This window comes from Rhagoletis pomonella, unplaced genomic scaffold (assembly GCF_013731165.1).
Source record: "Rhagoletis pomonella isolate Grant_MI unplaced genomic scaffold, Rhpom_1.0 Rhpom_scaffold_00016, whole genome shotgun sequence".
Lineage (NCBI taxonomy): Eukaryota > Metazoa > Arthropoda > Insecta > Diptera > Tephritidae > Rhagoletis > Rhagoletis pomonella.
The window spans coordinates 3,339,889-3,349,262 of record NW_023458570.1 but is presented as its reverse complement, the minus strand read 5'-3'; the positions used below and the strand labels follow the sequence as shown (position 1 = coordinate 3,349,262).

At 37.8% G+C, this 9,374-nt stretch overlaps 1 protein-coding gene across 1 annotated transcript in view; it reads right to left on the bottom strand.

Annotated features, from left to right (window-relative positions):
- Positions 1-9,374, bottom strand: part of LOC118749426 (neural-cadherin-like) — a 409,803-nt gene that overhangs the window by 47,482 nt on the left and 352,947 nt on the right. The gene's annotated exons all lie outside the window — the stretch shown is intronic.

The following is a 9,374-nucleotide window of genomic DNA, read 5'->3' as shown; positions in this document are numbered from 1 at the left end:
GAAATAAGGAAATATAGGAACAACAAAATTGGCTAAAAACGGCTAATTCTTTTTGGCTAAACGGCTAAAAAATCGGCTGCATTTTTAAAACATTTTTTCCGGCTAAAAGAAATTCAATACGGCTAAATCTAGCCGGAAAACTTCTAAACTGGCAACACTGGTGGCAACATTAGAATGACTGCTACGGTAGCCAAAATGATGGCCATAATCGTCTGAAGCTGCCACTGTCATACCCGCTGAGCCAAATATGGCTAAAACGAATAGTTTACTGCTATGTGTGCGCGCGGGTAATATTACGGTCGGGTTGAAGTTCTTGCCGTTCAGAGTGTCGGTTTTTGTCATAACTGCACCTTCAACTGACTGATAATAAAAATATCCACTTTAGATGGCGTCAAATTACAGCGCAACACAGACAAATGACGACGAAAGAACCATTGGCCATTTGCTTTGATAATTGTCACATTAAGCAGGTGCTGACGGCCTGAATAAAATAGTGCGAAATGTTGCAGACAAAGTTGGTTTAAGAGGGCGAGTGAGGCGACGAAACACCGGTAAATAAGCAAAGGAGCAAGGAAAGCATAAGCAAGTTAGTCGATTCATTGGACGTGAAGTACGTAGTCTTTGAAAGCTGTGGTATGGTACGAAGTTGTTGTAATGCAATACCTTTGTTTTGTTCATAAAGTAATTTGCTAATTATTATTGCGGCCATTCACGTACATCCCAGCTTTGACTGTGACTTAAACACTAAACCATTGTCTTCATGCTTTCCGGAATTGTAACTGAGCTCAATTTTCGCTACCTCTTTGTATTCATACAATAATGAAAGTCTTATGAGTCCATTGGAAAAGCAGGGTTTCAAAAAACGGCTCCCTCAATTACGGCCATAAATATCACTTACTAGTATTATGGCTGATGCTTAAAATACTGAGGTTGTTCACACTTGCCTGGTTTTCAGGTTATCTGGTTAAAAATTATTGTTGTGTAGTGTGTTTTATTGTTGTAAACTGAATAAAAACAAGTAAGAAAGTCTAAGATTCGAGCGGAGCCGAACATTAAATACCCGGTGCAAGTATTAAATATATATATTTTTCACCTTTCCGAAAGCTACCGCTACATGGTAAGCATGTAAGCATGCTACATGAGTAAATTAGCGACCTTAAATTTCGAAATATTGAAGTTTCAAGCATTTCTGAAATTTACCGTTATATGAAAACCAGCCGTAATTTTAGTCCGAATTCAATAACTTTCAACGTTTTGCTTCTATGTGTCAAGTACAATAACCATACCGAGTTTGGTACAAATTGGTAGAACAGTTACCGAGATACATACATATATGTGATCATAAGTGGGCGGTGCCAAGCTCATTTTCACAAATTTTATTATACACGTATTTCTTGGTAAAGAATTGCTGCAAGCATCAATTTTGAATAAATTAGCTTTAATATTTACTGCTTTATCGAAGATTTTGTATTTCTCTAAATTACCGTTATATGGGATGTGGGCGGGGTTATTGTTCGATTTTAAAAATTTTCGGCCGTTTCGTATGTTATACCAAGGCCGAAAGAAGTACACGTACCAAGTTTCGTTAAGATATCTCAATTTTTGCTCGAGTTATCGTGTGCACAGACGGACGGACGGACAGACAGTAACCGCTTAATCGATTTCTCTTTTCATTCTGATCATTTATGTATACATTTGTCTATATCTATCTCGATTCGTTTTGCATGTTATAAACTACCTTTATGTGAACAAAGTTATAATACCCTTGTCCACAAGTGCGCTCGGGTATAAATATAACCACATAACCAGGCAAGCGTGAACAACCTCACTGTATTGAGGTTGGCCACACATACTACGTTTATACGCATGCATAAGTCGCTTTAATTCATTTCGCCGCGATTCAAAACATATGTATAAACTGAATTTCAATTCGCTTTGAAAGAGCGAAGTGTTTTGGCTCACACTCCATTTCAAATCGGTAGTTTATTTCGCCAGACAGTTAGAAAGAGTGTATATACATCGCTCACACTAAAAGCGAATTGGAGATCAGCTGTTCCGCTCAAATTCCAAATAATCGCATCAGTATTTAAAAGCTGATCAATAATAATCGTTCTTTTTCTTTGCCACGATTTTATAATGCCGAATAAAACTAGATTTTTATCACTTTCCATTATGTTAACTTATAAAATGTCAAATGAAAACAGCTGATTTTATTTAGTCGATTTTTCTATGCGTATAAACGTAGTAACAGAAATATACACAAATTGAGTATGTAAGTATGTACATATGTATGCGATGAAGGAATACAGATCCTCTTATACGGTAACATAATGTTAGTAAAAACAAAAATTATATTTTGCAAAATTGTATCGATGAATATAAATTATCTTAAGATATAAAAAACCCGTGACACTGTGTTCGTTTACGCTAATCTCCGAAACCGCTTAACCGATTTCAATAAAATTTTGTGGGTTTGTATTGTTGGTTCCAACTTAAAATATAGGATAGTTTTGAACCTGAGAAAAAATATATATTTTTTTTCATTGAAATTTTTTCTATGCTTCTCGCATCGTGCTTATATTCTTTATATATAAAAACCAGGGACGTGAACCGGGTTTGAAACGAACCGGGGTTGAACCGGGAAAACCGTTTTTTTCTATTGATTAACTGAACCATTAACTGAACCAAAATTTTCCACAAATGTTTGATCCGAACCGAAAACCGAACCACTTTCTGTAAAGGTTTAAAGGTTCGTTTCAACCAATTTTCAATGGATAAATGTAGGCACTATTTTTCTTTTTGTTAAACATGGTAATACCTACCGTGTTTGTTTACCATGTGACAATATCAAATGTAAAGGCAACCCATCTCATTTGACAGACACTTGACCTTAACCTTGCGCGTTGTTGCACTTGACACTTAAACTTGTGCGTTATTTTTTGGTTTTCGAACCCTTTAACCGAACCGAAACCCCGGTTCAAAGACCAAAAAAACCGCTTTGACGAACCAATCCAAAAGCGCAAAAACGGTTCGAACCGCTGCACTGAACCGACCAAATTTTTCATCCGGTTCACGTCCCTGATAAAAATCCCGTGTCACTGCTTTCGTTTACGCTAATCTCCGAAACCGCTTAACCGAAATCCCGTGTCACTGTATTTGTTTACGCTAATCTCCGAAACCGCTTAACCAACTTCAATGAAAATATTTTTTTTTCATCGAAAGTTTTTCTATGCTTCTCGCAACGTTCTTAAAAACCCCGTGTCGCTATGTTCGTTTACGCTAACTACAAACTGTCCATATCCGAAGCGAGAGTTTTCCAATGTTATTTGCGGCTACGCTTCATATGTATGTTTATGTTGGGGAGAAATAGGTTGGATAGCAAGAAATAATGTAGTATGTATTTATACATATAAACATGTGCATATCAACAGAAAAACACACAACAAAAAATTTAACGTTTGGACACCATCCAATGTTATCCATTCCCCTGGCTGATGTTTTAACCGTAACCAGAGATCGTTTTTTTTCAAACGTAGTGAACAATAATAGAAATATTTTGCAAATTTCGATATCAAATAAAACATAAGAAACAATGTGGCTCTTCACACCGAGCACGGTATTCGGTAACTCGGTGTCCAGTAATTTTTTCTAAAGTATTTTGTTTGTGTAAAATAGTTTTACACAAACAAAATACATGGGAAAAAATTACCGAACACCGAGTTACCGAGTACCAAGCCTTGGTGTAAAGACCCTTAATATCTACAATGCATGTAACCTGCCTATGTATCAGTGTGTAACTAGTATATTTATAAAGGTCAACAATTTGAATAAAATTTTCTGGTGCCGAGATATCGTTAGTGGTTTGTTATAAGGTGTGCATTGACAATACTAAACATATTTTTTTCCTAGGTGTAATTTTGAATTTAACGGTAGCTTAGCATATATCCTGTAATCAATACTTCTTAAGACGTATTTTGTATTATCGGAACGATTCCATATATATATAAACTAATTTTAATATCGCGCATTCATCGCATACAAGTTGTCGCAAAGAACTAAATGTATTTCGTTACAATTGTGGTAAATACCTACACAGTTAAAAGATTCCGAGTGCCTCTAAGAGGTTAAATATATTATACTTGAAATCCAAAATTTGGGATGAATACAAGCAGTGGATATCCCACACTTGTTTGCAAATGTGGTGTGAAAACATGGGACAGACTTAGGGCCGGTTGTTCAAAGTCTGGTTAACACTTATCTGCGGTTAAACATCGTTGTCGACGTCTTCGACTCCATGTATACAACAGGGTTAACCAGACATTGAGTAACCGGCCCTTAGAATTGGCTAGGAGGTCCTTAACGCATTCAGAGGAAGTACGTATTTAAAATCCATCAGTAGCGCATTATTAGAATAAATCTTTTAAAAAGTGAGTAGTGGCAGTAATTTGAAGGAATAGCGTCTACACTGCCAAAACCTTTTACCCAAAAAGAATTAAATGATTTGATAAGGGGTATAGTTACTGTGACTATTCGTACCGATTTTGGCGGGACAGTACCGATTTTGAGAAAATTGTCCCGCTGATTATTTTGTAAAAGTCGATTTTTCACATTTGTACCGATTAAGTCCCGATCTTTCAGTGTTTGTTTATTAATTTAATAAGAGTATCCTTGTACTGTGGCCCAAAAACAATTTTTCGCACAAACATGGCAGTAGGTACTTTCGTTATCACAAACGACATAGAATATTATTATGTCAAACTAACGCTATATTACAGTCTATCATTCTTGTCACAGTTTGTTTTAGGTTTTTGTGATGATTTGTTAAGCTTTTTAATGAAACAATTCTAACTTGATTTTAGTGAAATTATAAAAAAAAGTACTAATTCCCTTAAAAATCATGGACATAAAAAATATAAGCTGTACATACAGTGGCGAAAATATAAATAGGGAAAAGATATTTTAGCATAATTTGGCTATTCCCCTTTCGATTATTTACAGCCGGTTTCACCAGTTTAAGTTGAAAATTATTTTTTTATTTTCTGTCAATTTCCATATAAAACCAATAAACTTAAATCATTTTTCAGTTAAATAGCTTTCGTGAAATTGGCTGTTAATGTTTATTATTTTTTTATGAAAGTGAAAGACTACGTAAGTCAAAATTTCAAATTTTGTACAAAAACTAGCAAAAATCGACAAGGTTTCATCAAAATTTTGAGCTTTTTAATGGAAGTATGGAAATTAATTAATTGTGATTTTCTGCAGTTAACAATTAATTAGTTTTTAATTGTTTTGTGGATTTTATTAAAAATAAACGGTTAAAAATTACTACTAAATATATAGGCCTGAGAGGTCTGCGTTAAGACATAGAGAATCTCGAATAAAACTGAGGAATGCTGAACTTTGGAGGGTATTGCTGTTAATCCCATCAAGACAGCCCTAGTCCTGTTTAAAGAAAATAAGCAAGACCTAGGGTCTGCGACCGGCTATGGTATTCCAGGTATATATAGTTTTAGCCCCGAACTCTGCTGTAGTATGGTGGCGCAGAACCATTCCTAAGTGCAGAATAGACCATATATGAAATTTCAGCTAATTTGTAGTATGGGAACTACTTTTGGCCGCAGCTTACATATATGGCGAGGTCCCACTGTGCGTCGGCGATATCACCTTTGCCAGGCCTCTTGCAACGTTTAATTTAATAAGTAAAATTAGTGAATCAGGATGGATCAGACAATGGAATCATTAGCTGTATGTGCTTTACAACAACATGGACATAGTGCAGTGAATTAAAATACAGCGGCTCCGCTGGCTTGGCCATATCGTTCGAATGGACTCCGACGCTCCAGCTCTGAAAGTATTCAACTCGGAACATGCTGGTGGTAGCAGAGGAAGAGGGAGGCGCCCACTGCGATGGAAAGACCAAGTGGAGAAGGACTTGGCCTCACTTGGCATTTCCAATTGGCGTTAGTTGGCACAGAAGAGAAACGACTGACGTGCTTCGTAGAATAAGATGAAGAAGAAGTATCAGGATGATGGGTAGTACGCTTTCATATGTCCACTTCTTTCTTATATAACTACACTTTTCTAATAAACAACAAATACTACATGTAGAATTTTCTATATCTTGTAATTTTTATTTCCGTATTTTTTTTTATTTATAAGTTAACTAATTGTTATTTTTAATTGGCACAATTTTAGTTGCAATTGGATTAATTGCAGTGTGCAATTACAACGTTAATTGCAATTAAAATTTTAGTTTAGTATCTAATGAATGTAATGCATAAGGTACGAGTTTTGATCTAAAACTGGTTACAAAGTCACGCGGACAACGGGTACAATTATCGATTTACTGATATGTAGGCACTTAGTCATCGAATTTTCATGTGCGGCGTTGGCAGGAAGAGAGAGTATTAGAAAATCGCAGCTGGCAAACGTTTTATTTTATTCTTTTTGTACCTAAAATTGGTTACAATGTATTGCACAAGCGGTCAATTGGTCTGGGCCTAGGACATTCAATGTTAAACGCAGAGACCCAGAATAATAATTATTTCATGGTGGAGTTGTAAAAAAGTCATCCAAATTTTCGTAAGAATTATAAAAGTCTTTTGATAATAATTATGTGTGAGAAAATTTTTTTAAGTCATCGATAACTATTATTTTAAGACTTATATAATAGAAGTCTTTTCATAATAATTATCAGCGAGATAAGTATTTTTAAGTCTTCAAATACTTTTATTTTGAGACTTATATTATAAAAGTCTTTTGATAATAATTATGAGTGCGAAAAAATGTTGTATATAGTCCCGAACGGGTCCCAAACCAAGCCCCAACTGGTCCCCAACTAATCCTGAAATGCTCCTGAACAAGTCCCGTGTTTTAAGACCGAAAAAATTTTTTCGCTGTCATAATTATTATTATTCAGCCTCCACGACGAAACGTCCGATAACGGACTGAGGCTGATCGACTTCGCCGGGGCCCGAAATATGGTAATATGTAGTACTAGGTTCCAGCATAAGAACATCCACCAAGCTACATGGCTGTCTCCAGATCGAAAAAAACGAGAAACCAAATCGATCATGTTGTGATAGACGGAAGGCATGTGGGACCGTTATAGGGAACTGAAGAAGGAAGCGAGACGTATTTGCCGCAATAAGAAGAGAGAGGCCGAAATACGTGAGTGCGAAGAGTTTGAGATGCTGGCCGACAGGAAGAACGCCCGAAAATTCTACCCGAGGGTTAGGCGACTTACGGAAGGTTTCAAGACCGGGGCGAACTCCTGTAAGAACAACAATGGCGACCTAGTGACCGATGTCCAGAATATACTTAAATTGTGGAGGGAACACTTTTATAACCTACTGAATGGTAGCAGCGCTGAAAGTAGTGAGGAAGACGAACCCGAGTCCCCAGTCGATGATGATGGAGTAGCTGTCCCACCGCCTGACTATGACGAGGTACGAATAGCGATTACGCGGCTGAAAAACAACAAAGCTGCTGGAGCTGACGGCCTGCCAGCCGAGCTATTCAAGTACGGCGGCGAGGAGCTGATGAGGTGCATGCATCAGCTCGTATGCAGAATATGGTCAGATGAACGCATGCCCGACGACTGGAATTTAAGTGTGCTCTGCCCAATCCACAAGAAAGGCGACCCCGCCATACGCGCCAACTACCGCGGAATTAGCCTTCTAAGCATAGGTTACAAGGTCTTATCGAGCGTATTGTGCGAAAGACTGAAGCCCACCATCAACGAGCTGATTGGACCTTATCAGTGTGGCTTTAGGCCTGGAAAATCCACCATAGATCAGGTATTCACAATACGCCAAATCTTGGAAAAGACCCGCGAGAATAGGATCGACACACACCATCTATTTGTCGATTTCAAAGCCGCTTTCGACAGCACGAAGAGAAGTTGCCTTTATGCCGCGATGTCTGAATTTGGTATCCCCGCGAAACTAATACGGCTGTGTAAAATGACGTTGAGCAATACCACCAGCTCCGTCAGAATAGGGAAGGACCTCTCCGAGCCGTTTGATACCAAACGAGGTTTCAGGAAAGGGGACCCCCTTTCGTGTGATTTCTTTAATCTTATGTTGGAGAAGATAATAAGAGCCGCAGAACTGAACCGCTCAGGCACAATACTTTATAAGAGCGTACAATTGCTGGCGTATGCCGACGACACCGATATTGTCGGTAAAAACAAGGGCTACGTCTGTTCTGCCTTCTCGGGATTGGATAGAGAAGCAAAGCGAATGGGTCTGGTGGTGAACGAGGACAAAACGAAGTATCTCCTGTCAGCACACAAACAGTCAGAGCATACGCGTCTTGGCACCCACGTCACTGTTGAAAGTTACAAGTTTGAAAAAGTAGACGACTTCGTTTATTTGGGAACCAGCATTAACACCAATAATAATGTCACCCTTGAAATCCAACGGAGAATCACTCTTGCCAACAAGTGCTACTTTGGGCTGAGTAGGCAATTGAGAAGTAAAGTCCTCTCTCGTCGTACAAAGATCACACTCTATAAGTCACTCATCATGCCTGTGCTGGTGTATGGCGCGGAGCATCTGATGAGGCGGCTCTGGAGTTTTCGAGAGAAAGATTCTGCGAAAGATTTACGGACCTTTACGCGTTGGTGATGGCGAATATCGCAGACGATTTAACGATGAGCTGTATGAGCTTGAAAATATTCAACGCGGGCCGCGATGCTGGGAACAGAGGAAGAGGAAGGCCTCCTCTGCGTTGGAAAGACCAGGTGGAGAAGGACTTGGCTTCACTTGGCATTTTCAATTGGCGTCAGTTAGCACAGAAGAGAAATGACTGGCGTGCTGTTTTGGACTCGGCCAAAATCGCTTAGGCGGTTACAGCGCCAAATAAGAAGAAGAATTATTATGCGAAGGCTTTTATAATATAAGTCTTAAAATAAGTCTTTGAAAACTTAAAAATATTTATCTCAATGATAATTATTATATAAAAGCTTTTATAATATAAGTCTTAGAAGACTTAAATATATTTATCTCTCTGATAGTTATTATGAAAGGACTTTTATAATATAAGTCCTTGAACAATAATTGATTGAATTTTATTCTTTTCGCTTATAATAGTTATGTCTGATTATTTAAAAAAAAGGAAAACTCGGTGAACACTTGTAGCCGATTATGGACATTACATTTCAGTTCCAGACCACTTTACCGTGGTGTCTGCTACTGGGCGGTTATTATGTCAGCAATGCTTTATGCTTACTGTTGGTCAGTACGAATATATATTGCTACATTTTTCTCCACAATTTCTTTCTGTTACTATTATTTGTTTGTCTGTTGAATTTTTCTGCTGTTTTTCGGTTCGAAACGAGATGTAAATCAGCGTTGCCACAGACAAATTTT